At 40.4% G+C, this 26,513-nt stretch overlaps 1 long non-coding RNA gene across 4 annotated transcripts in view; it reads left to right on the forward strand.

Moving 5' to 3' along the window:
- The window catches only part of LOC141371276 (uncharacterized), a 64,560-nt gene extending 43,545 nt beyond the window's left edge, over window positions 1-21,015 (forward strand). For 2 of the 4 annotated variants that reach the window (XR_012376095.1, XR_012376096.1), the window contains 3 exons: window positions 8,055-9,978; window positions 10,109-14,103; window positions 16,798-21,015. This is a non-coding gene — a long non-coding RNA (uncharacterized lncRNA). The remainder of the gene's footprint in view (window positions 1-8,054; window positions 9,979-10,108; window positions 14,104-16,797) is intronic. The other 2 variants (XR_012376094.1, XR_012376093.1) reach the window with 2 other exon arrangements.
- Window positions 21,016-26,513: the final 5,498 nt, after the last annotated feature.

The following is a 26,513-nucleotide window of genomic DNA, read 5'->3' on the forward strand; positions in this document are numbered from 1 at the left end:
CATGGACTCGACTTTGCCTTTGCAGGCTACAAGCCTGAAGACAGACTGAGGCGATAAGAAAATGAGTGGGCTTGGCTGGGTTGCAATAAATTTTAATTATGGATGCTGAATTTTGAAATTCATATAACTTTTACTTACCACAAAATACTATTCTTCTTTTGATTCTTTTTGACCATTTAAAAATGTAAAAACCATTCTTAGCTCAAAGACCATACAAAAACCGGCAACAAGCCTGATTTGTTTTCCAGGGAGTCGTTTGTAGCTCCCTGGATTAATACCCTTACTAGTCATAACTATCAGATTGGCAGTCTCCTCAGTTAACGTAAATAAACGTTTTACTGCTTTCATGATAAATATTTCAATGTGGCTTATTATTTTTTTTTTGCGTGTACAAATTCCTGAGAATGCTTGTGATATTTTTGCCTACCTCTCCATATAGCCTTGTGTCTTGTTTGTTAGACTGTAAAAAAAAAAAAGAATTCAAGTAGTGGATGCATTGTTCTTAGAGTTGCCAGAAAAAAAACCAGGACGCCTCGTTAAATTTGAATTTCAGCTAAACAACGAATAATTTTTAACATAAAAGTTTGTTCCCTCTATTGCATAGGACATACATCTATTAACTAAGTATTTGTTGTTTATCCGAGATTCAATTTTAACTGTGTGACCTGTGTTTTTTATTGTTATGTTAATCACCATACATTACATCATTAGTTTTTGATGTAGTGTTCCATGATTCATTATTTGCATGTAACACCCAGTGCTCCATGCAGAACATGCCCCCTTTAATACCCATCACCAGGCTAACCCATCCTCCCACCCCCCTCCCCTCTAGAACCCTCAGTTTGTTTCTCAGAGTCCATTGTCTCTCATGGTTCGTCTCCCCCTCTGATTCCCCACCTTCATTCTTCCCCTCCTGCTATCTTCTTCTTTTTTTTTTTTTTTTTTAACATATAATGGTATTATTTGTTTCAGAGGTACAGGTCTGTGATTCAACAGTCTTGCTCACTTCACAGCGCTCACCATAGCACATACCTTCCCCAGTGTCTATCACCCAGCCACCCCATCCCTCCCACCCTGTGACCTGTGTTTTTATTGGTAAATCTGGCATTTCTTGTACTTATGGATTTTGTCCATCGCTCATTTACTAAGGCCTGAAAAATAACCAAAGATCTGAAGGCAAGACTCCTGAAGTGATATAGGTCTTTAGAGAGTTGAGGGAAATGTGCAGGTTGCGTTCAGCATACCTTAACACATTCCAACAACCGTGCGGCATTAACACGTTTCTCACATCCATTTTCCAGGAGTATCTGTTTCCAATCCGAGTGCCAGTCTCACTTGAACAAGCCATTTTAATTGCTTCGCAAGAAAGCCAAAGTAACCTGTAAACAGTCACTTGCGAAGAGCTTCAGAGAAATTTGAGGTCTTATTAAGGGGTTGCGTGGGAACAACAAATCCAGTTCTCCCAGGCTGGTGTTCTAGGGGACTGGGCTTACTTCCGGCCAGTTCCCCGCAGAAACCCCACCCTTTGTCTAAGCACGTTTTCGTACCTCTTGATGGAAATTTCAAGTGTGCACAAGGCAGCGATTGGTAGAGCTTGCTTTAGACGTCTTGCTTTTGTTTTTGCGTATGCACCTGTTAGCATGCACTTCTGTACCAACTGTTGACACATACTTCATTTGCTTGGTGACTTTTCACGAAAAGACTAAATCCTGCCCTCAGATTTGCCGCCTGCCCAAGCGGTCAGGCGGGTCAGCGACTTTGACCGCCATGGAATAACGACCCTTTGCGGAGGCTCATCACTTCGGCCTTGACGTGAACAATGGAGAGTGCCTTTCGGTTGCCGCCGCTAGAACGGGACGGGCCGCGGGGCAGGGGGGTGGACGGAGCGGTGGAACACGCTGCGACCGGGGTGGGTGGGGAGTGACCGCACGCGGCCTCCCATCCCTGCGGGGGGACGGGCCCCCCTGGCGCGGAGGGAGGGGACATCGGGCGGGCGACAGGGCGCGGCGGGAGGCCGTTGGGGGCAGGCCTTTCCCCGGGGGCAGCCGGTTGGTAAAGGCGGCGCCCAAGGGCACGGCTTCGGTGGGCGCAGTGCGAGGACGAGACGCGTCGTCCCCGCAGGGGAGCAAGCGGATCGTATCTTGGCGGTTAGGAGAGGAGCTTGGGGGGTTGGGGGGGGGTGTGCCTGGAGCAGCCAGAGCCTGGTAAAGCAGCGTCCTTTCGGCATTCTCGCTTTCACCAGGGGCTGCCACAGATGACCCGTCCGCGCGCCGCCAGCCCAAGCCCGCCTCTTGGGCCTCCCGCTCCCTCGGAACCGCGGGGGCCCGGGCTTCGGCTCCCACCGCCTGCGCCTGCCCGGGGCGGTCGTTTACCCCGTTTCTAGCTGCAAAATTAAGGCCCTCACGTATCCCTCACTCCAATCCCCGAGCCTGGGCTTAGGGCAAATCAAGTGAGCCACCTCGGGCGCAAAATTTAAGGCGTGCGCGGGGGCGGGGGGTGCACCAAGACACCCAGTATTAAGATAAAAATTAATGCAATATCTTTAAAAATTCAAAGTTAATGCAAAAAAATTACATGGTGAACAAAACATGAAAATGTGAAATAAAGACATGATCTGACCCTGCTGTGACACCACGTAGCCGCACTGGCCGCGTCCTAATCCCAGGCTCTGCAAATCAACCCTGAAGTGATTCCCTCCTCTCTCTGCTCCCAAGGCCTGGACCTCTGTCCTACAGTTCTCATTGGCTCTTTCTATGCAATGAGTTGGGTTTTTATTGTGTACGTCCCTCCCTGGCTGGGCAGCAGGAAGGAGACCCAGCTGCCTCACCACCCTGTGCCTCCAGGAGCAAAGCCTGGTTCTTGGCTCACTGAGGCCATGGGAACAGTATGGAGTTTGGAGGAGACCGAAGGTAAGAGCTTATGCAAGAGCCCCAGGTTGCAAAGCTCTGCACTGGAAGCACCAAAACCCCACAGAAGTAAGGCACAAGAGGAAGCTCTGCTCCCTTAACTAGGGCTTAGGAACCCATTCAGAACTGGGTTGAATGTAAATGTTTTAAAGGAACCACAAGTAGTGGGGAAGGACTTTGGGAATTATTTTGCAGAAAGAGGGATCTGAAGTGCTTGGGGACACCTTGTTCCTCTCCAGCAGGCCATGAGCATTCCCTGGTATTGCAATTCAGTCTGAATTTGCAAGGTACGGGCACCTTTAATGAGGATGACACTCCATACTTTACAGTGCATCTTCCCTTTATTATACCTCAATCAACTCTCTCAGCCAGCAGCCAGGCACAGTGCTGGGTGCTGGCTCAAAGGGCTTTCAATTGTCATTATCCCCTAGAACCGTTTTTATGCTGACCTTGTGTTGTTTGCTGTCCTCATGGCTGAGAGAGAGACAAAGGACACATCTGGCCCAGGCTGAGGAGATGGCCTAGTTATATTTCAGGTTGGGATGTGGAAGGCCACTAGGTCTGACTGCTGGATTCCTTAAAGGGTTCCTCCCTCTTGTCTTACACAGGCCAGTGAAAATGAGGTAAAGAGGAAGAGCAAATGAAGGAGATCAGGAAACTATTGTTCATATTTATGTACGTTTTCTTTAAAAAAAAATCTTTGGAAGCTTTGGATGTCTCCAGTCCCTCAAAAGACCAGGGAAAAAGGGGAATTTGTCGGATCACTTGCCCAATTCCTGGCCATTTGAGACGAGTTTGCTTACCTCGAGGAGCTATTGAGTCAACATTCTGCTTAATACAAAGGGGAAGAAACCTTCTGAAGAAGTGCGAACTTCGGGGGCCTTGTCCTGCAGGAGGCATGGCTGACCACCTTGGCGGTTGCGTTCCTTCCCTGTCCCGGTGTAGCTATGCCACGCTGTAGCCAGCAGAGGGCTCTGTCGCTACACAGAATCCGTTTGACTTCTTGGGGCGGGGAGAATTTTCAGCGCTATAACAAATACTTGGATCCAGTAAGAAACATGCATGATTTTCCATGAAATATTAATGTGAAAAATCCATTATTATTAAGAACTTGTGGATGTCTATTTGATTAATGACCCATCGAACCATGGAAGGAAAGAAGATGTTTCATAACTGTCGTTATCAAACATTAAAATAGCAAGAAAAAATAGCAATGTGATAATAAATATCAGCAGGATATACCTAAATTATTTAGGACACAAATAGGACTTTTTTTTTCTGGGAAGGTGTGTGCTGAGACCTAGTAACAAGGAAGAACCTATCTGCTTTATCTGAAACATCTTCTTTTTAATTTTTCATTTATTACAAACAAACTCTTTCATTAATAGCAGGGCAGTTAAACGTAACTCCATCTCACCAACGAAATCTGCCATCTGAGGCCTTCTGTGATTTGCCTCAACAGACGTTTCAACGTTGTGCTTTACTATCCACTTCAGCCACCCTGTCTTTCGGCCTCATCTCACACACTGGAAATCCTGCCCATTCTTCAAGGTCCAATTCAAATCCTGACCTCCGTGAGTGCTGCCAAGGCATTCACAAACGATGGAACACGGGGAACCAGATGGCACTACAGTGAAATGTCATAAAGAAATCAGAATAAGTACGGGAAGGAGGCTCTGAGAGCGCTGCTCAGGACTTCAGAGCCAGCCAGTGCTTCGGATATAGCCAGAGAGATCAGGGAAAGCTTCCCGGAAGAGGTAGTGCTTGAACTAGTGTTGAAGGTTAAGGAAATCTGGAGGATTGACATCGCCCCTTATCTGGCTACGGTGTAGATGATGTCGTGAAAGATCAGCCTGGGAAAGGAGGCAGGCACCATCATACTGAGGGAGGTTGGATGTTCTTCGATAAGCCGCCGAGACTCCTGGTGCGGTTTAAAATGGAGGCAGTATTGGATTAAGACCCGTAGTTTAGAAAGGTTGCTCGGGAGGCAGTGCGGTCCCTAGGTTTGAATGGCAGGCAGACGACTTGCGAAGCTACACCATTCTTCAGATGAGGAAAGACAAGGGCCTGAACCAGGGCAGATGAAGTAGAAATGGACAAAAGTGGGCGGATTAGGCCCCAATAACACGTTGTTTGCAATTCTTATGGAATGCGTGGCTTTTTACTTTCTGTTGTGTTATATTTGCCTTCTCTGGGAGACTAAGTTCCTTGAGGTCAGGGTTTTTTTTTCTCAGTTCATTTCTTTATTCCTCATCTCACATGGCCTTATACATGATCAGCATGAGTTGACTGAGGAGACAATGTCTGAAATTTTTTATCATGAGGGTTTGCTTTTGAAATGCTCGATTTGGGCTCTTTGGGCTCAAAAGTCAGTGGCGTGACAGCTCTGCTTATCATCTTAGCAAATGCTTTGTGGGTAGTTTATACATTTTGAGAGAAAATAAGATTTCTCCTGGACCTCTCACCATTGGCTACCATTTATGGGTATGAGACTTGAAAAGGTTAAATGATTCAGAGGGTCTGCACTTTTTGAGCTCGCCACTTGAGTGTGTGTGTGTTAAGACTTGAGAAGGGGGAAACCGATCGCTCTGCACAGCTTGTATGACAGCAAACACCTCGAGACCAAATGTCCTTTCAAAGCAGGGGCTGTGATGAACTCACCCCGGATTGTCCAGACAAATCCTCACAGGGCGGGGCCTGTGGAGAAAGTCTTCGTTCTTCTCTGTTGAAATGCCGCCGACAGGAAAAAAAAAAAAAAATCCTGAGATCCTCCTGCCCTTTTGGGCACCTGAGCAGTGTGCACCTCAATTCAAAGCTCCATCAGCTAGGCTTCATTTCTCCTGAGAGAACATGCCGGGCATCCTTGGAATCACGAGGGCTAGAAGAATGGCATGACACCCTCAACCCTTGAGATGCATGTACTTGAGAAGGGGTGCACGTGATTGTGTCGCTATTTAATAGCATCCTCACAGCTTCCGGGCTCTGTACGGCTCGCAGAACCGAAAGGTAATAGGACATTTATTTCAGAGGCTTTACTCTTCACACTAGCTTGATGCCGGTATCTTACTAAAGTGACATATCCTTAGCAAGGGCACAGAACACGAGGCGAAACTCTGACCCAAAGTGAATGTTGTGGGTACAAGGCACATTTTATCCTTTGAAAGTTGGTTGAATGAAGTTTTACCCAGGGATTTAGTTAAACATATAGTAGTCATTCCTCCTGCCCTGGGTGATCTGTTTTTATGCTCTTGTTTGCTCTTTATTTCCTTTCATACATCTCCATCTCTTTTTAAAAAGATTTTATTTATTTATTAATTTGAGAGAGAGAGAGAGAGAGCACGCGCACATGAGTGGGGAGAGGGGCAGAGGGAGAGGGAGAAAGAATCTTCAAGCAGATTCCCTGCTGAGCACGGAGCCCAGTGCAGAGCTCAATCCCACAACACTGAGATCACAACCTGAGCCAAAACCAAGAGTCAGACACTCAACTGAGCCACCCAGGCGTCCCCATCTCCATCTCCTGTATGGTATAGAAGAGAGTTGTTATTAGTATAATGAAGTTAAGCAGTCCCCAGGTTCAGGTAATCTGGTTTTGGATAAAATTGCTATTAAATCTTCTGTTCAGGTTTGGTAGAGAAAAAGGAGACTTGGAAATTGAGTCTCATATCTTTAAATTGATACTGGGATTCAGGCTTCGTGATGCCTTAGTATTTAATCTATTGATTTCAAGCGAGGAAAATATTTTATTTAAAGCGATTTCCCTCCAATGATCAGTTGTTCTTGAGCTGTAATTCTGAATCTTGTCTTTAACCTGAAAAGCCACTGACACCTATGTGAATAGTGTCCAAAATGTACCCATGAGGCATGAGATTATTACCTCATGCACACATGTGCACACACACCCGCACACACACTTTTTATTATGAGAATGTTCAAATCTACAGAGAAGTGAGATAGTGAAATGCATGGCCACCTACCACCCACCTGGATTGAACAATTGTTAACATTTTTTCATAAAATAAGTGACTAGTTATATGTGTATTTGCTTCCGCTCTCCCCCTCCCCCCAAAAAAGTATTTGCCAACATTACCACAGTTCTGTTATTGTACCTACTAGAGTCAACAATAATCACCTGTTCTCACCCAGCAGCCTACTCATACCCAAGTTTCTCCAGTTGTGCCAAAACTGTGAGTGACAGGTAATTCTTGGTGAAGCCACTATCGGAAGGTCAGAGATCGGAGAACTGGATACTGTACCTCAGTTGACATAAGGCAGGAGTATAGACTGGTAGCGGAACAAAACTTAAGCCAGCAAAATGTATAGTAATTAATGATTCATTTGGAAACACTCCCCTCCTCAAGCCATACTGACCCCCAGAGAACATTGAGCCATCCAACTTGGTCATCTTGGGGCCCTGACTCTACCAAGAGCCCCTGTCTCTAGTACGGAGGGGAAATGCCATTGAGAGGCCTTCTGACACTCTTGTAGATGGACGCTCAGTTATTCCAAACACCATTCACTGAGTAGTCCATCCTTTCCTCATACCTTGAAATAATACCACAGAGCTGTAAAAATAATGAAGGAAAATATGTGAACATGTTTTTATCATCTTAGGGAGGGGAAGCCTTTTCAAAGCAAGGCAAGAAACATTTGACTACATAGAACATTTGAACCATCTTTATGGCAAAAGACAAAGTTAAAAAGTAAATGACAGGCTCGGACAAAACGTTTGCAATGTAGAGTTAAAAATAAGAGTTCCCTAATATGCTAATAGTGCCTACAAATCAGCAAGAAAAACATTCTAATGCGGGCAAAGGATATAAACAGACAATTTAAAGATGAAGAACTAGAAATGACCATATGGAAAGATGATTAAAGAAATGAAAAAACAAAAATGAGCTACCTTGTTATTCACTTTCTGTTTGGCACAAATTACAAAGATCGGTAATATTTCATGTTGGGGAACATACGGGAGAAAAGACTCTCATCCACTGTGAGCGAGCATACAAATTGGTACAGCCTTTGTAAGGGCGATTTGGCATATATTATTATTCTTCCAAATTTCTGTTTCCTCGCTAATGTAAAAGCTACTCAGGCAGTCTGCCTCTGTTCCGGGCTTCATTTCTTATTTTTGTGTCTGCTTTCTCCTAGATGGTGATATTTGTGCTTCTCAGCTCAGCCTGGTGGCCTGACCTTAACTCCCGAGTTCTGTGGTCCCGTCACAACTGCAAGTCATTCTCAAGCAAACGTTGAGTTGACCTAGTGTGCACCTTTGAGAGTTTTGGAACAATATGCAAGTTTAAGTCACCATCATGTCATCTTGCTGACGATCTCATGGGACAAGACCAACACTGGGGTTGCTTGCTTCTGCCCTTGGTCTTCCACCTGTCCTTCCCTCTGCTGCCATTGATCGCACACACGTGTTGTCATACAAAGGCTGTTTTGCTTTTCTTTTTTGTCTTGTGAATGTTGTCCTTGGCTTCGTATACATCACAGATTAGTGTCGTGTGCTGCACAGTGATCTAAAAACTTTCAATACTTGTAAATTTGCATAAGTTTGAGTAAGAATGGCATCCAAGCAGCAAAGCAAGAATACAGATGATAGAAATGCAAGAAGAGCAACGAGGGCAAGAAAAGGGATGTCTATAGCAAACAAAATGAAAGTTCTTGAAATGCTTGATAATGGTGAAACTGAGACCCCTGTAGGGTGTTTTTGGGGTGTTAATAGATCTGTAATTTGCACAGTAAAGAAAAATGAGAAAGCTATTGGGGCCAGTGTATTGAGGGGCACACCAGAATCATTGAGAAAATCATACATAGCTTGAAATGTCAAAGGAGAGACAATGGGAAATATTGGCCTGGGTGGTTTCTAACGCAGAGAAAGCTGAATAGGCCTCCTCCTGTATGCATCATCTGCCAGTGAGCATCACACAAATGCAAGTTTCAGTTTCGATCTGGACCAAACGTTGTAACGTTCATCGCCAGTAATGGGTGGTTGGATAGCTTTGAGAAACGCTATGGTCTGTGTGACAAGAAATGGCTGGCAGAGGAAGTGGGTTGTGAAGCTGCTGCCAAGTATCCTGAATACCTGAAGAAGCTGAGGAAAATGGCTGTGTCTTCAGCGCCGATGAGCTGGCCCCACGCCGGAAGGGCGTGCCTACTTGCACATCTATTGCAAAGGATGAGAAAAAGACCAGAGGCTTCCAGCCCGGAGAAGACAAGCTCAAAGTTCTGTTTCGTTCCAGTGCTTCTGGCTACTTTTCAGAGTAAATCCATGTTGCTTTGCAGATTCCGAAATCCTTGCCCTCTTCAAAAAGAATGCTAAAAACAGTTTTCTCTTTACATGGAGGGAAACCATAAAATATGGGCCACTGAGAAACTCTTTTTCGGACTGGTTTTTGAAGTGTTTTGTTCCTGAGGTTAAACTATATTTAAACCGAAAAAAATCATGAATTCAAAGTGTCGTTGATTCCGGACACAGCTGCCACTGACAAAAGTGCGATAGTAACCGCTGATTGTCGTGTTCCAGTCATCTCCATTCCCCCCGGTACGACTCCACTCCTTCATCCCGTGCATCTGGGAGGGCTAAAGATTGTTCACGATGTCCTGGACTTGGCGTACATTTGATTTCCTCGAAGATCAAATGAGAGAGACCCCGGAACTTACTGTGAAAGTAGCTTGGCAAAATTTCTCCATTTGTAATGCTTTAATGGTAGTAGAAGAATCGGTGGGAGAAATAACACAGTCACCCCCTAATGGGGCCGGACAGCAACTTCAGAATGAGGTTGTAACGGACTGTGAAAGTTTTCTTCCAGTGGTAGAAGAAACTGAAAATGTTGTAGCATCTGCAAAGCATTTTGGGGGGAGGGGAAGTGTAGGATTTGAAGACATTGAATGAAGTGACATTTTGCTGAACTGTTAGATTCTCACCCTCAGAAGACAGTTGAGAAATTTTTCCGAGATATGATCATATCAAAAATTGATAGAAGAGGTCAGCGTAGGTTAACATCCAGAACTCGAAGAATGTTGAAGCAGCCCCTCTGCAAATGAAATGGCTGTAGTGATTCAGAGGAAGGTGAGCCTTCGACGGAGTGTTTATTGACCTACAGGCAAGATTTAAATGATTACCCACAACCCTATAAAGCAGTAATAAGAAACCTTCAAATGAAGGCCAGTAAGTCCTTTCTCTCTGTTTGCTTCAACAGGGGAGAAGAGGCTGGACCTTCGGACCTCGTCATTCCAACCCTTTCCTCAAACAGCCGGCAGAAAGGCAGAAGATGAAAGTAGTGCAGAAGACTGAGCTTACTTATCTCCAGACAAAACCCAAGTGTCCTGATTCTTCGTCCATATCTGCGTTTGCATTGACGCCATGATTGTCCTCACCTTGAGATCAGAGAGAAATAGAAGATAATTGCCCAGTAATCACTACTGCTAATGTAAAATTAGGAAAATACCAACAAGCTTCAGTTTGCTTGGTGTTTTATTTGAGGGAACAAACCAATTGTCTGGGTTGTCCTGATACTCCCTTGCCTGCCCCAGTTTTCCCCTGAAAGCTTGTGAATCCCTCCCACACAAATTCCTCTACTGCCAGGGTTTCAGGAACTCAGCTCTCATACCTAGGGAGGGGAGCTACTCTACTTGGCTGCACAATTTGGCTTTGTACTCTTGATCCTGAACTTCATTTCAATTCTGATTCAGCCTAACTTGTATTTCAACAGAAAGAATCCAGACCCTTGCCTTTTACCTGGTTTGGTATCAGTGCACTTGCCTTGCAGCGGTTGTGTGAGGTAGCTGTCGGTCAGTCCCGAAGGGCAGTGCATTTAGAATGGACTCCTGCATTTACTTTCGTATCTAATCAAGGAGTAGAAGCTGCTAGAGTTCATTTCCATAGATCTTGTCTGTCCTCATATCTGGTCCTTGCGGCGATTTGAACATTTGCGATTCTGACTGAAACTTCTTCTTCCCTAAAGGTGGTAGAAATCCAGTAATCCACCCCACCCCCAGCCTGGAGGTCTGAATGATGGGTTACCTATGCCTGAGTTTGACGTGATCAGGGGAAAGGGGAAAAAATACGAAAGTTAAAAGGGCTTGCTTGCATAGTTACAGTTGAGATGACAGACATTCCTCAACAGGTTCAAAAGAGGCAGATGAGAGTCAAAAACTCATTTTCGGGTGCTGTGGATCTAGTGACACCCCCCCCCCCAGTGCCAGCGAAGCTTACACGCTTGTTCTAAGCCACAGTAGTTCTCAACGCATCCAGATCAAGTTGGGGAGCTTTAAAAATTACAGATTTCTGGGACCTGCCCCTAGATGTGCTGAATCAGGGATGGGGTCAGCATCTGTTTATTTTGAAAGCTCCTCAACTGATTTTTTCATATAGTTGTAGTTGCCAACTGCTGTTCTAAGTCTAAACAGAATTGCACTAGAAAATACAATGCAAATGGTAGTGGGCCCAGGAGCTAGGAAACCTTGATTCCAAATTTTGTCTTCACCACTAGCTCAATGGATGGTCTTATTCAAATCACCCTACTCTTTCCTTATCCGTCAAATGAGAGATTAGGACCACTTGGTCTCTAAGGTCCCTCTATCTCTGACATTGTTACTTTGAGAGAAAGCTGCATCAGTCTCATTGGTTGACTTTGAGTGTACCTGAGCCCTTTCACAGAGACCAAGGTAAGTAGTATTGTTGCTGCACTGTGTTCTTGATATTTTAAAAATTGTGCTTCTGGTTCAAGTTTGACCATGGTTTAGTCCCTTCCAGAAAAGAGAGGCATAGAAAAAAGAGAAACAAACATAGCATCAATTTCCTGAAAAGGAAGACAGAGGGGACTTCCTGTGAGTTTCTTATTTGTAATAATTGCTACTTTTCTTCTGAGTTACAGGGCTTGGGGCAAACAATAGATATTATGAGGAAAACACCTTAACATGTTGTGTCTCTTGTTTTCATAAATCAAAGCAGAAAGAACTCTGTGTCAGGGTTGCTGTTCCAAGGTTCCAAGGATAATTGGTGTATTCTTAATCATATCTAGAGGTAAATAGTTTTAAGTCAATGATTGTTTTACCAGTATAATCAGTGGTTCCATATGCCTTTAGAGAATGTGGTTTCCTGATAATTTTACCGTTCATTGAGATTACTGCCTTGGCATTTTTTTCTCTTAATTTGACCAGAATTAGAGAAAGCAAATTTAAGTTGAAGAGCATCAACCGGGAACCATTAGTAGAAAATACTACAATGGGTAACTGACAATTATATGAGTTTAGTTGTCATAGGAATGCTTCGACTTTGGCTTGATAAGATGCAAATGTTCTCCTAGGGCCCAGGCCATTTGAAATAAATTATTGAGATAAATCTAATTCTTATTTAAGGTAATACCCAGTTAAAGTAGTCTGAGAAGTATCATCGATGAGGATAAAAGCCAGGAAATTTCAATATGGCTGAATTTAACAAGTGAGCAGAACTTACAGGCAGATTTGAAAGTTGGTATGGGCTAAGTGGTAGAAATAGAAATGCATGGCAACATGGCCATGTGACTGGGCGTTTCTCTTTTTCTTTTTCAAATTAAGAATAGTCCCCAAAATTGACAAGCTAAAATTTCTTTTAGAAGATTTTACACACAGTTTGAGTGAGAAGAATCTTCCTTTTGTCAAATGGTTCAGGTAAAGTCTTGTGTTCACTATTATGAAGGGCATGGCAGTTTCCTTCTTTACAGACATATTTAACCACTGGCAAAAAGAAAAGAAAGGAAAAGGAGGTGGGGAGAAAGAAGAGCCCAAGCTGCTGAATTTTGTAGAGAAGATTAGAAAACCGGCATTACATTTAAAAAGAGTCTTTTGTTTGTTTAAGATCTTTTAAGTTCACAATGCAGAGAAGGCTCTTTAAACCACACATTGGGATTACAGAGCTGCCACCACCTGAATGCTAATAAAGGGCTTCGAGGAGAGTGTGTACAGTGGAAAGGCATGTGTGAACGATGTTTGTGCTACGGAATACACTGATCACTGAACTTTACATGGAGTTACCTTTTAATGGTCTCGATGTCAATGTGCTTGTTTACCTAAGAATCCAAAAATAAATTGTGGTACGAACAGAGTGTATATGTTCTTGGGAGCCATAAAATCCAATAGAAAATAGATGAAAGGCTAAACAGTACATTTCATTACCATGAACAATGAATGTTGAGGAATTACATATGAATCTAGTTGTGCTCAAGACGTCGCACTTCGTCTTTCTTGCATTACTGCGTAAAGTCCGTGATATGATTAACCCATTTTTGCAAACACCTAGAGTTGGCTCTTGGTCACTTGGCAGTGATGTGATGAGGACCATAATGAGAAGAACATGGGACTTAGGTAAGGGGGGGCTTTGCTACTTCCTGTCTGCCCTGGGTGGGGCACTCCCTCTCTTTGGGTGAGTGGTGCTTAGTCCTGGCAGGATAACCCTTGCGCTGTCGGGGTGTGACAAGTCAGCCTAGGGCCGAGGCTGTGGAATCAGACCTGCTTTCAATCCTGTTCCTGCCAGTTACCAGCCATGTGACTGGGGACATGCCTCTTAACCATTTCAGACTTGAGTTTCTAATCTGTAAAACGGGGTCAAAAATACCTGCATTATAGGATTGCTATGAGATTATAAGAAATGCTTAGTACAGTGCCTGGCACATAGCAAGCGCTCGATAAATTGTTGCAATTATTATCATTATCATCATTATTATTATTATTATTAGCATCATAGAGCTAAATATGATAGTTTACTCCTGTTTTTGCAAAATTTTAATATTTAGATATTTTACCTAATTTCCCTCAAAAAATGTTAGCATGATGGTTTTAAGAAGAGAGAAGGAATAAAAATTGATTTTCAGTATTTTTCTTTGCTTGTGAAAGAGACCTGAAACAGTAATTCCTTTGTCCCTATGTTACTCTTTGACCTACAGCTTCATTTATATATGATTTACTTAGAATGCAGTTATCATTGCATGATATTTATTTATATAGTGGTTACTTTTAATGACTTTTTTCACATGGATGTATTCCTATTCTCTAGAAAATAATCGGTCCACTTGGTTCCACTTTTGAGATAATGAAGTCACACTGTGTTAATAGGAGCTAAAGATAAAACTATGCAGGATCTACTTTGCTTAAACCACCAAGTTATTAGCTTTGCTGCCTTTGAGAGAAAATTGGGATATCCAAGCAGTGTTACTAGGTGAGGACAATTCCTCATAACTAGCTTCTGAACATCTTTGTTATTTGATGTATTCTGATAGCATTCAAGAAGTTTAAAATCATGCTTTTCAGCATGCTGAGTACTCATCATCATCCCAATGCTGGATCTGTAGAGAAATCGAGCTGTCACTGCCTTATCCCTGGGCCCCCATTACCACTTCACCCGGATGATCACGGTGGCCTCATAACTCACATCCCAACCCTTTTACTGTTTTATCTGGGAGTCTTTCATGTCCTAGTGTGTGTGTGTGTGTGTGTGTGTGTGTGTGTGTGTATATATATGTATGTATATATATCTGGTAGTCTTCAGCACTTTGCTGCTTGATGAACATTCCTTGTTTACAGTTCTGATTCTGGTACTTGCTTGTTCAAAAATCTTCAGTGGCCGCCCATTGTCTGTGTATTCCACTACTTAGCCTTTAAATCATGACCCGGTCCCAGTGTGCCAGAACCAGTTTTGTCTGCCAGTGTTCTCTTTCATAGAATATATGTGATAGTCTGTGTCTTCCTCGGCCCCATCTGACTAAGCACTAAGGATCTTCAGCCTACAACTCAACCCTGATCTCTTAAGTTTGTCACTTAAGCTCTGGTGGGTAAGAACAGAAATTAGACTTCTTACCTGAAGCCAGAGTGCCTGAGATGAGACTACAAAGCTGTAGTCTCCTTCCTCTTCTCCTCCATCATTACAGACACCTAGAGGTGGCTCTTGATTAGTTGGCAGTGGTATGAGGAGTGCCCTAATGAGAAGAACATGGGAAATAGAGTGAGGGCTTTGCTACTTCTTGTCTGCCCTGGACTGGGGACTCCCTCTCTTTGGGTGAGTGGTGCTTAGTCCTGGAAGGATAGCCCCAATCTGAAAAAGTGCCTTTCTTCTTTAGTTTTCTTTTTAAGTTTCCAGCCTACCAAATTAGGGTATCTGCACTGAACCCTAGTCCCCCTTGCCTGGGGTCCTGGATGCTACCCATTTAATTTTGGCTCTGAATACAAATATCCTTACTGGGTCCCTGAAACAAGTAAGTGGAGATCTGAACTCCATTCTTAGGTTCTTGCTAGCCTCATGTCTTGAGCATCATCACATACATAGTATGTTTATTTACCACTGGGCTTCAAAGTACTCTATCCATTCTTTTGCATGTGAATGCTAGGCTGGAATGTACTTAATGTACTTACTATACCCTAGATTTGGCATGAAGAGCTGGGCCTGGCAAACTAGGGCCCTTTGTTAAAATCTGGTCCAGCTGTTTTTTTTTTCTTAAATAAACTATTATTGCAACAAAACCATACCCACTCATTTATGTATTGTCTATGGCTACGCTATAATGGCAGAGTTGGATAGTTCTTCCAACAACTCCAGGTCTTCCAATAGAAACCATATGACCTTTAAAAACTTAACTATTTATAGAAAACATTTGCTGACTCCTATCTAAAGCCAAGTAGTTCTCCAAGCCTTGATATTGCTTATTCTTTGATAATTCATTGTTTCCATCCTGTCAAACAATATGGACCTAGAAATCTAGTTCACTGAGACCATGAAAGTAGGTTCCAATCCATTCATACTACTTGCTTTTACTTGAATTTCCCACTTCCTCTTTGTTGTCTTCCTAAAATGTATTTTCTCTGCGTTTTGCTTTTTAGGAAAAGAGATGTCATAGGCATAAAGACTATTAGAGTAGCCTTATGATATGTCTTTAAATGTCATACCAGGTCCTAATATGAAAGTCTTTCAAAATCGCCAATATCTGTCAACATGACCTAGCATCTCTAAGATTAAGCCTTTCAATTCTTTAGTGTCTCTAACATCAGGTTTTCTGTGCACCATAGCTTCCAACATCTCCAATTGCCAGATCTTCTAAATGTTAAAACATCCATGTCTTCCATTCTCTGGCCTGAAGTATCTCCAATGCGGGTTTTCTAATCTCAATATGGGGGAAATTAAAAGTCTAGGTCTTCTACTTTCTCCAACAATCAATCTTCAAGATCCAGGTCTTGTCTTCCTGGGTCCAGAGTTCTAAGTTCTGATTTTTCTATGTTCCCAATCTTCCAGTGTCTCTTATAAGCAGGTCTTCTAGAGTCTGCATGTTTCATTGTGTCCAAGTCCAGCTCTTCTAATATCTTCTAGTGCTTACATCATTCAGTTTGTACAACCTTCGGTGTCTCCTAAATTCTGGTTTTATAGTGTCTCATTATCACCAGTTCTACCATCCAAGTCTTTCAATATCTCCAAGAACTGGTCTTCCAATGTTTAGGTGTTCCAGCATCCCCAATGTCTGAATGACTAGGTCTTTTAACATCCTGACATCTTAATGTCCAAGTCTCCTAATGTCCAGAGCTGCCAACACCCTTGACTTCCAGCATCATGAAAATTTCAACTTCCAAATTTTATTTCTTAACACAAATGTGTCAATACCCAGGTTTTCCAAATGTCTCCCAATACCCAGGGCTTCTGACTTAGGGTTTCTAAATGTTTAGATCTTCTGTTATCTATATCTTCCGATGTTTAAGGCTTCCAAGGTACAGGACTTACAATGTCTCTAGTATTCAGGGCTTCCAATACCCATGAATTCCAACATTCAGGGTCTCCAAAGTCTCCAATGTCCAGAATAACCAATGTCCACCAAATCCAAGGCTTCCAATGTCTCCAACATCCTGTGCTTCCAATGTCTCCAATGTCCAGGGTTTCCAATGGCGCCAGTGTCAAGGTCTTCCAACAACTCCAGGTCTTCCAGCAACTCCAAGTCTTCCAACAAATTCCAAGTCTTCCAACAGCATCAAGGTCTTCCAGCTAATCCTTGTCTTCCAGAAAATTCACGTCTTCCAGATAATCCACGTCTTCCAGTAATTATAGGTCTTCCACAAAATCCGTATCTTCCAGGAAAATCCATGTCTTCCAGAAAATCTATGTCTTCCAATGGTTTCAAGGTCTTCCAGACAATCCACGTCTTCCAGCAATTTCAAGGTCTTCCAGCCAATCCAGATCTTCCGGAAAAAACTATGTCTTCCACCAAATCCAAGTCTTCCAATCAATCCAAGTCTTCCAGCTAATTTATGTCTTCTGGAAAAATCCAGGTCTTCCAGTCAATCGACGTCTTCCGGAAAGAAATCCAGGTCTTCCACTCAGTCCACGTCTTCCAGAAAAATCTATGTCTTCCGCCAAATCCATATCTTCCGGAGAAATCCAGGTCTTCCAACCAATCCATGTCTTCCACCAATCCAGTCTTCCAGTCAGTCCACGTCTTCCAGACAAAATTTATGTCTTCCACTAAGTAAATCCAGGTCTTCCAGTAAAGCCACGTCTTCCAGAAAATTTATGTCTTCCACTAAATCCAGGTCTTCCAACAAATATACGTCTTCCTAGAGATCCACGTCTTCCGGAAAATCCATGTCTTCCAGTAACCTCCAGGTCTTCCAGCAAATCTACGTCTTCCAAACAATCCAGGTCTTCCGGACAATTCGGGTCTTCCTGAAAATCCACGTCTTCCAGAAAAGCCATGTCTTCCAGGAAATCCATGTCTTCCAGTGACCTCCAAGTCTTCCAGAAAATCCATGTCTTCCATCAAATCCATGGCTTCCAGAAAATCCACGTCTTCCAGCAAATCCTTGTCTTCCAACAAAGCTGTGTGTCTTCCATCAAATTCATGTCTTCCAGCCTACCCACGTCTTCCAACAAATTTACGTCTTCCAGAAAAATCCACGTCTTCCAGAAAATCCACGTCTTCCAACTAAGCCACGTCTTCCAGAAAATCCTTGTCTTCCTACATCTCCAGGGCTTCCAGCATCTCCAGGGCTTCCAGCATCTGCTCGTCTTCCGACATCTCTGCATCTTCCGGCATCTCTGCGTCTTCCGGCATCTCTGCGTCTTCCAGCATCTCTGTGTCTTCCGGCATCCCTGCGTCTTCCGGAATCTGCTCGTCTTCCTGCATCTGCTCGTCTTCCGGGATCTCTGCGTCTTCCAACAACTACCCAGTCTTCCAACAGCGGGCTCAATATCCACGTCTTCCAGCGTCTCCAGGGTACCGGTCTTCTAACATTCAGGTCTTCCAGTGTCTACGATATCCAGGTATTCTAATATGTTCCATAGTCCAGGTCTTCTGACCTTTCCCCAGGTCCAGACCTTTTTAAAAGGAGTCTTCCCAAGTCCGAGCCTTTCCATGTTCAGATCTTTCCACAGACAGGTCTTCCAACACAAATAATCCTGCTTCCAGTAGAATTAGCCTCAAAAAATTTAATAAGGCATTCCTTCTTATAAACCAGATTCTATGGATCAACTGTATTGCAGCTTAATAGTGTTTTTGCTATTAGGATTTGTGTATTTATTTACAACTTTTTAAGATGGTGTACATAAAACATCTATAAAATAAACACGTCAATGGGATTACTGTGATAAATTTTGCTACTTTGGTAATGCTTATAGTGTTTATATAGTCAACTATGATTAGGTACAAATGAAATTCTTATTTTAATGAAAAAAATTCGTTTAGAAACTGTATTATTTTAGATAGAGTATGTTAATACAGTGTATTTATCCATTTCTTATACTGCCAATTTTTGTTTGGTCTTATGTGACTAATAATAATAATAATAACAACAACAACAACACTTAACATAGCATTTGCTACATCCAGGCACTGTTCTAAGGTCTTTACATGCATCACCTCATTTAATCTTCACAAGAACCCACTGAGGTGTAGGTTCTATCATCTCCGTTTTACAGATGATGAAACTAACACAGAGGGGAAGTAATTTGTCCAAAGGACACAACTAATAAATGAGAGAGCTAGCTAGCCTGTTGAACACAGCTAGCCTGTTGCCAGAGTCCATGATCCTAACCACTGTGCTATAATATCTGCTGTTCAAAGTCAAGTTGAGAATTATGGGATCCAAAGCTTGATTGCTCTGACTTTATGTGCAGACTATTATCAGATCTTATGTACAAATGGTCTTACTTTATCCTGTCACTATCGGAACCTATTTGTATTCACAGATCTCATTCCTCAACTAGCTACTATTATTCCCTTGCCCATATATATGGAACTAGACACAAACACTTCCTAATACGATTTTCGGTTTGGGCAGAAATAATATAAGGAAGCACTGAGTTCAAGTACCATTTGCTTTAGAATCATTTTCACATCTCCATGCTTTGAGTACTGGTGCTTGGAATTTGACTCTCCCATCTACTTCAATCCCTTATCACTGACCATTCTCCACTTTGCACCTTATTGTCTAGACCACTAACCATTAGTTTGTTTCTGACCTCTCGGATTCACCTGTTTCTTCAAATATCACTGACCTCCTAGATTCCTGACCACTGCCTTGCATTCAGCTAATGGTAACTACAACTTCCTAACTCCCAGCATGCTGAACTAGAGAACTAACTACTTGGTTCTCCAAGTCTCAGCTCCTACCAGGTGCTTCCAGCAACATGGCCACCATGCCTCTGGCTGGCATGACAAACATCAAAGCTACATAATGAAATTATGGTTAGACAAGGAATCTCTAAAGATACAGAATCATCTACATAGTAATACAAATGAATCATAATAATAATTATTATTAAAATTGAAATACCTTCCAAATGTCTAGTGGCTTATTTTGCAAAGTGCTGTCATTTCATCCATCATTCATCTACTCATTCATTCAACAAATATTTATTGAGCGCCAGCTGTGTGCCAGGCATATTTCAAAGGAGCTTAAAATCACCTAGGGAAAACTGACAGTGTACAAATAATTGAAAAATTATTTATCAGTTGTTGCAAGACCATGAAGGAAAAGTAAGTATAGGATGCTGTGAGAGTCTGGAAGGTGAAGGAAAGCATTCCTGAGGAAGTAACATTTATGGTGACTGAGGATCTATTTTCTTATTTGATTATTAAGATGGATGTTTGTATATCAGTTTTACCCAATCAGGTTAAATAGCAAGTACTAACGATGGGCATGAGATCCATGTATTTTGACTTCTTTTTTTTTTTCCCTACCACTCCATGCTGCCTTAAAATATATAGTAAGTACGGTTTGGGCAATATATATCAAGGGATATAGAAATGTTGGTACTCTTTGACTTAGTATTTTCACTTCAGTGAATATGTTCAAGGAAATCATCTAAAATGTGGATAATTCATGCACAAAGATGTTCCTCACATAGTTATTTGGTATAGAGAAAAACAGAGAAGCCTAGGGGTCTAACTTTACGGGCATGATTAAATAAATGTGCTATTTCCATGTGATGGAATATTCTTTCATTAAAATATTTATGGTATGTTGATATTATATAATGTTAAGTGAAAAATCAGCATACAAGATTATATAAAGTGTGATTGCAATTATCTTAAATATATATAATCAGAGACAAATGACTAGAAATAAACACATTAGAGATTGTGAACTAATTATCTCTAGGTAGGTAAGATTATGTGTGATTTTTGTTTACTTCTTGGTGTTCCTTTTTTTTCTTCCAAAGTTCTTACAGTGTGAAAATATATTCAGGAAAAATATTTAAACGATTGTGCATGAAAAGCTCATTATTTATTCATCTTATTATAATGTAATCAAGTTTTACTGTTGAAAACACTTCAAAATAAAAGCAAGCAAAGTGAAAAAATTAAAATCTCAAATAAACTCAATACTTAGAGATAATGCTATAAAGTTTTTGGTGTATGTGTTTCCACCCTTTTTCACAGACATGTTTGTTCTTTTACGAAATGGAATCCTACTGCCATTTAACCTGTTCTTTCCACTTAACAATAAATTGTAAACATCTTTCCATGTCAGTAGCTGTGAGTCTACGTTCTAATTTTAATACATAACTTATTTACTTTATCTCCCTTTGGTGGGCATTAGGTTCTTCCGAGTTTTTTTGTATTCTAAAAACTGCTGTGATGAGCACATACACTACACAAGTCGTGCAGAGCACAGACCGTGTCATCCTGCATGGTGACCCTGTCCATGACTGTGTGCAAATTTGGTCAGCTATTACTTTTTTTTTTAAGATTTTATTTATTTATTAGAGAGAGAGAAAGAGATCAGAAGCAGGGGGGGAAAGGTAGAGGGAGAAGCAGACTCCCCGCTGAGCAGGGAGCCCAACACGGGGCTTGATCCCAGGACCCCGGGATCATGACCTGAGCCGAAGGCAGACACACTTAATGACTGAGCCACCCAGGCGGCGCCCCTAGTCAGCTCTTAGGATAAATTCTTAGAGGAGAGTTGCTGAGTCAAGGGATATGTGCCTCATGATGCTTATCAGAGCAAAAAAATTATAAGCAATCCAGACGTCCAACAATAAAAAAATACAAAATATAAAAGAAAATAAAAAATAAAATTGTGTGCTAACTATATGATGGAATACTATGCAGCCATTTAAGTTTATACCATTGAAGAATATTTACTGAAACGGGAATATGTCCATAAGATCCCATTAGTGAGAGGAGCAGGTCACATGAAAGTATGTATTGTAATATTCAAATTTTTAAAAATGAAACTATATAAATGTCCTCAGAAAAATGATCAGAAGAATATACGCTAATATATTAGTAGTGAAAGTCCCAAAAGGAAAATGGCTAAATTGTGGTATATTTAGACAATGTAATATTATACAGCAGTGAAATGAATGAACTACTGCTAAACATAATCGGGGTAGATTGTACTTCTATAATGTTAAATTAAGGTACCAAGTCCCAGAAGACTACATATAATAGGATATCCTTTCTATATTACTCAAAAACAAGTAAAACTAGATGTTATATTATTTAGGTGTACATATATATTTGGGATTAAAGTATTTTATTAAAAAGCAAAGGAGAATCAAATTCAGGATAATGGTCACTGGGGCTTAAGAAAGGGGCTTGGAATAGGAGAGGATCATGGAAATGGATTGAAGTTCTTGTCTGTATTCTAGTGCTCAGGTTGAGTGGGTGGGTGGGTTTTCATTATATAATTTATAATTTTAATAAATTAAAAGCATGCCATTGACTATTAATAATTGTATGAGTATTATGAAAATTAACTAAAATAATTTAATGGGTAAAAATAAAAGAGGGCCATGCATAGATCAATGAGACTGTGTGCGTGATCTATGACAGTGTGCATGGATCACTCATAATACAATTCAGTGCACTCAAATTTCATGAAATTTTAAGCAGTTATCTTCTGGTGGTTGGAGTGCATGGGCTTTTTATTCTCCTGTGCCTCTTTATTCTCTAAATTTTCTATAATATGAATTGAAAAACAAGCCCTAAATTACATAGAGTAAGATCTCAAATACAGTAAACATGCATAACAGGGACTGAAAAAGTATTGACATGTTAATAACAATTGTCTTCGTGTAGTGAGATTTCACATCATTTTTTTTTTATGCTTTCTTATACTTGTTTTTTAATCCAAATGTTATGGAGTAAGCTTACTTTTTTGTTGCTACAAAAGTAGCATATACTTATTAAAAAAGTAAAAAGTGCATTAGTATATAAAGTAACAAGTGAAAGTATCCCTCTCCCAGTCCCACTGTCCAGAGACAGCCATGCTTATTTGTTTGCTTTGTATCTTCCAAGTACTTTTTCTCTCTATGTGCTTGTGTCCTTGGTGTGTTTTACAAAATGAAACCATCCTATACATAGTATTCTACAACTTGCCCTCCCCACCCCCTGCTCAATAGAAAGTCATTGTTGTAATAGCTAGTAGAATGCCCTGGTAAAGTGTACTATATAATTTACCCAACTCTTTCCACATGATCAATCTTTCGATTGTTAACAGTGTGTTTACTAGTACAGATAATGCTATAAAAAGCATTCTTTTTAATCTATCTTTTGCTCATTTAGAAGTATTTTTACAGGCTGATACTGTAGAAATGGACCAGCTAGATCAAAGGATTTGAGCTAAATTGCCCTCTTGGCGTGGTGGACGCTATCATTCTTTTTAATTTGTCAGCATTTTGGATGAAAAATCCAATCTCATTCCATTAAGTTATTTTCCCCTAATCACTAGTAAAGTCAAGCACCTTTTAATGTATTTCTTAGCTATTTGTATTTCTTCGGTTGGAGAATGCTTGTTCATGTCCTTTGCCTGTTTATCTGTTGAATCATTTGTCTTTTTTCTGTGTTGATTTGTAGGAGGTCCCTGGGCATTAGAGCTGGTGTCCTTTTGTCTGCTCTCTGCCACAGATGTCTGTCATCTGTCTTTTTAAAAGTTTATTTACGGTAGTATTGCCCTAAAGATCTAATTATGGAAATAGACAAACGTATTAATCTTTCTTTTGTAGTTTTCTTGGTTTTGTCTCATACTTAGGTAGGCACCTGTATTTCAACATTTTAAAAATGCTCTCTATTTTCTTTGAATATGTTATATATTTTTTATTGCTTAGTGCTTTAATCCATATGTCCATATGGCATTGATTGTGTGTGTGTGTGTGTGTGTGTGTGTGTGTGTGTGTGTGGTGGAAAGCAGGGACTTACGTGTTGTTTTTTTTTTCAGAAGAGATAGATAGTTTTCCTAATTTATTTACTGTATTTACTCTATTATATCTGCACTAATTTGGAATTCTTTTTGAATCATGAAGTATATGGGTATGCTTATGTTTCTTTTCTGTTCAGTTTTGTCTTTTACTGAGCTACTACCTCACTGCTTTAATTACTCTAACGTTATAATGTGTTTTGAAATCTGATGGGACTGCTCTTCTCCCTTCATTGTTCTTTTTATTTTTCAGAATTTACTTGTCTATTCTTGTGCATTTCCTTTTTTCAGATGAATTTTAGAATCAACTCGTCAACTTCTATTAAAAAAAAAATCCCTTGAATTGCCTCTGACCTTTTGTGTCAAGAACTGACATCTTTACGATACAGAGTTTTGCGTTTGTTTTGTATCCAGGCCTCATATTAAACTCTGTTCTTAGCTCTGTTAGTTTTCCAGTTAATTAGCCTGAAGTCCTAGGTACACAGTCATGTCAGTTATAAATAATGGAACATTTGTCTTTTCTTTGCTAATGTTTGTATCTATTTTTTTTCCTTCTACTACATTGATAAAGATCTTATGACTTCTAGGACAGTGCAGATTTATATTGATTAATAAAGAGCAGGCATCCTTCTCTTGTTTTTGACTTTAACACAAATACCCTTTTTCACTTTAAAATATGATGATTGCCATTAAAAGAATTGATGATTGCCATTGTTTCTGATGGATAACCTTTTTCAAGTTACAGGAATACCCTTCTAGTCTTGATTCCTGATTGACTTATAGTTTTGTCAGGAACAGATATAGAATGGTATAAATGTCTTTTTTTTTTTTTTTGGCATCTGCCGGGGTGATAACATGGTTATTCTCTTTAATCCATTAATGTGGCTAATGACATTATTAGGTTTCCTAATGTTGAGATATGCTTGCATTCTTGGAATAACATTGAGTTGTTAGTAGTGTTCTGACTATGTCGATCTTTGATTTAGGATATAAAACTCTATATTAACAAGTGCCTAGAGCAGTGCCTCCTTCCCTTTTTCACATCGTGGCTCACTGGGGTAAATGGGCAGGCTTGCTGAGGGCAGAGGCGGCTGGCTTCTCAGGCTCTGCATGTTTGCCCCCAAGGCCTTGGGAGATAAATGACACCTACACCCCATCCACAGCACACTTGTTGGGAAGCTCTCATTTATAGTTTTCCTCTGTGTGATGATGTCCTTTTCCTGATTTAATATCATGATTGTGTGTACTTGTGAACAAACTTGAATTTTTTTTTTCTTATTTTACAGTGTAACTTAGACACAAGCTGTTCCTTTGAAAAGTTGGTAATACCCATAAAACCATTTTGTCCTGGTGCTTGTTTGGGGAGAGGGAGGGTAGAAATATAGATCTTCTTTCAGTTTCTTTTTTATGTGTGTGAGTTTTTATTCTTAAAATTTCATTTATATTTTTTGAAGAATAATTAACACACAGTTCATATTAGTTTCAGGTGTACAATATGATGATTCAACAATTCTGTACATGTCTCAGTGATCATTAAGATAAGTGCACTTTTAATCCCCTTTATCTATTTCACCCATCCCCCCAAACACCTCCCTCTGGCAACCAGTCTGTTCTCTGTATTTAAGAGTCTCTTTTATGCTTTGATGATCAGTTTATGTAAGTTTTCCACCTCTCCTTGGGTCAGTTTGTAAAACTCTTCCATTTCATTTGGATTTTCAAATGTATTGAGTAGAAATTGTACATGATATTTCCTAATGTGTCTCAATTTGCATATATGTGACTCTATTCCCCTTTTTTTCTTTTCCTTAGTTGGACTGTTCATAGATTTATATATTTTATTTTCAGTTAACTATTTTTACAAGTTGTTTTTAAAATATCACTTTCTGCTTTTGTTAATACTTCTTTTTATATTCTTTGGTTCTGTTTGATTTCCTTTTAGATTAATTAGGTGAATGCTTAGTTTATTTTTCAGTCTTTCTTATTTTATGCTTAATGCATTTAACAGATAAACTTCCCTCTGGATTCGTGTTTGGCCATGTCCCCTAGTTTCCACCGGCAGTACTGCCATAATCCTTGTTTTGTCACTTCATCTGTAGTTTTGTTTTCCTTTTTAATCCAAGAGTTATTTAGAAGTATTTATATATTTCAGCACAGTCAGGTTTTAGTTGATGTTTTTTCTATCCCTTTTTCCCCCTTGTTACTACTTACACTGTCTCATGGATGGAGAATATTTCCTGCGTGGATTATACAGTTTGGAATTTTTTGGTGTCCTAATGTAATGAACTTTTATAAATATTCCATGGGCATTTAAAGCAAATGTATATTTTCTTTTTGTTTGGGTAATAGTATATCATATTTCTACATACTAAATCAAACTTGTTGTTACTCAGCTTTTCCCCTTTTATCTGCTTGATCTAAATTTTTGACGCAAGTATGTAAAATCTCCCACTTATTTTATCATAGTCTCTTATTTCTAGCCTTTTTTGCTTTACATACTTGAAATTCTTTTTCAGTGCATTAAATTTCGTGATTATCTTATTGGATTGTATTAGTTCGCAACATAAAGATACCTTCTTTGACCCATTTGATGCTTTTTGCCTTGATATTTCTTTACCACCTTTACTTGATTTTCATTAGCATTTGTCTGGTGTATCTTTATCCATTTCAATATTTTCAGTTTTTCCATGTTGTTTTGTTTAGGCTTTTTTTTTTCAAAACAGTACGTGATGATTTTTTTTTTTTTACTCCATCTGGAATGTCTGCCTTTTAATTCATAATTAAAACTTTCACATTTATTACAATTCTGTAATATTTATTTATAATTCTGTCATTTTTTTTCTCTTGCTAGATTTCCTTTCCTATAGTAGTTTAGGAGTTTGAAATCTTCTTCTTCTTCTTCTTCTTCTTCTTCTTTTTTTTTTTTTTTTTAAGTAGGCTCCATGCCCAGCGTGG

Source organism: Callorhinus ursinus, unplaced genomic scaffold (genome assembly GCF_003265705.2).
Source record: "Callorhinus ursinus isolate GAN/ISIS: 27379988/994484 unplaced genomic scaffold, GSC_fseal_2.0 scaffold64, whole genome shotgun sequence".
Lineage (NCBI taxonomy): Eukaryota > Metazoa > Chordata > Mammalia > Carnivora > Otariidae > Callorhinus > Callorhinus ursinus.